Raw genomic sequence first — 2,500 nt, forward strand, 5'->3', positions numbered from 1 at the left:
GTGTGTGTGTGTGTGTGTGTGTGTGTGTCGAACCACACACACACACACGTCAGTGTGTATACAGCGCGTGAGGACGTGCTGTGGTTTTGTATTCCTGTGGACGTGATGATATGATGATGGTGACGCTCCTCCTGTTACAGTATCGGTGGTTCAGCTGTTTGTATCAACAACTGTAGCAGCATGTGTTTTAATAAAGGATTTATGTTTTTAAACATGTACTTTTACTCCTCACAGCGAAGCTCCATCGACTAACTGGATGGTTGGAATACATATTTATATATATAAAAACACATTTAAATGTGTCTGTATATATATATATTATTTATATATAAATACATACATATGTATATATATAAATATATATCTATATATAAATATATATATTTATATATCTAATTTATATATATTTATATATATACACATGAATATATACATATGTATATATATATAAATACTTATGTATATATCACATAAATACATATTTATATGTGTGTATATATATATTTATTATATATATATATATGTATATTATATACATATATATGTATATATATAATATAAATATATATATATATATTTATACATACATATACATACGTATATATATATACACACGTATGTATATATCACATACGTTTTGGAATGGCTTTATTCTTGTACATGTATTTCATATGACTGCAGCTATATTTAAAAAAGTAACTAAAGATGTACATTAACAAGTACAACATGTAGTACAGTAACAAGTACCACATGTACCTCTGAGGTGTAGTACAGTAACAAGTACCACATGTACCTCTGAGGTGTAGTACAGTAACAAGTACAACATGTACCTCTGAGGTGTAGTACAGTAACAAGTACAACATGTACCTCTGAGGTGTAGTACAGTAACAAGTACAACATGTACCTCTGAGGTGTAGTACAGTAACAAGTACAACATGTAGTACAGTAACAAGTACAACATGTACCTCTGAGGTGTAGTACAGTAACAAGTACAACATGTACCTCTGAGGTGTAGTACAGTAACAAGTACAACATGTACCTCTGAGGTGTAGTACAGTAACAAGTACAACATGTACCTCTGAGATGTAGTACAGTAACAAGTACAACATGTACCTCTGAGGTGTAGTACAGTAACAAGTACAACATGTACTTTGTGTACTTTGTACACAACTGGAAACAGTTGGATGCTGCAGTGAAAACTATAAGATGATTTTCCTCTTTAGAGTGTAGCTCTGAAACCACACACACTTCTGATGGAATAATCTCCTTACTGCAGTGTGTGTGTGTGTGAGTGTGTGTGTGTGTGTGTGTGTGTGTGTGAGTGTGTGTTAGACAAGCACATGGAGGCAGCAGATTTACAGAAATAATCCTTCATTTCTCATTTATGCAGCATTTTAGGGATTTGAAAGCAGTGGAGGCTCACCTCGCTGTGTGTGTGTGTGTGTGTGTGTGTGTGTGTGTGTGTGTGTGAGCAAAGATGACCTCCACCTCCCTCTCCGCTTGGAGGATCAAAAATATAATTCAGTCCGGTAAATCTTAATCGTCCTTCAAGCGACCGACGATATAATTCTTCATGAATCATAAACCGTGTTTATAGACTTCATGATGTCATCAGTCCTCCTTCCTGTGTGATGTCACAGTGACCTTTGACCTGTGTTCAATACTTCTATGACATGTACATTATGGTGACCTTTTAAAAAATAAATAAATAAAAAAATGTTTTCATTATTTTGGACACACTATACAATTTATATTTTTAAAGTATTGTAATAATATATATATATACATGTTGATGTACTATACTATTACTTTTTATAAAGATATATATTTTTAAATAATATAATAAGACTTTTTCATGACATTTATTCAACCTAAAATACCAGGGTTTCTTACAATAACTTTTTTCTTTCGAGATATTTTACAACATATTCTACGTTTTTTACACACAATATCTTTCCTTGTCTGCGTCACTTCCTGTCATCGGTTGCAAAAAAAGAAAGATGGCGCCGACCGTAATCCAAGATGGCCGAACTCCAGGCTTCAACACATCTGTCCACAGACCGACGACAAGTCATTTCTACATGACCATTCATAACCTCCCCATGTCACGCTCACCTGTGACATATCATAACCTCCCCATGTCACGCTCACCTGTGACATTCATAACCTCCCCATGTCACGCTCACCTGTGACATTCATAACCTCCCCATGTCACGCTCACCTGTGACATTCATAACCTCCCCATGACACGCTCACCTGTGACATTCATAACCTCCCCATGACACGCTCACCTGTGACATTCATAACCTCCCCATGACACGCTCACCTGTGACATTCATAACCTCCCCATGACACGCTCACCTGTGACATTCATAACCTCCCCATGTCACGCTCACCTGTGACATTCATAACCTCCCCATGTCACGCTCACCTGTGACATTCATAACCTCCCCATGTCATGCTCACCTGTGCACGTGACCTCCAGAGCGGCTGTGATTGG

Source organism: Cyclopterus lumpus, chromosome 24, assembly GCF_009769545.1.
Source record: "Cyclopterus lumpus isolate fCycLum1 chromosome 24, fCycLum1.pri, whole genome shotgun sequence".
Taxonomy (NCBI): Eukaryota; Metazoa; Chordata; class Actinopteri; order Perciformes; family Cyclopteridae; genus Cyclopterus; species Cyclopterus lumpus.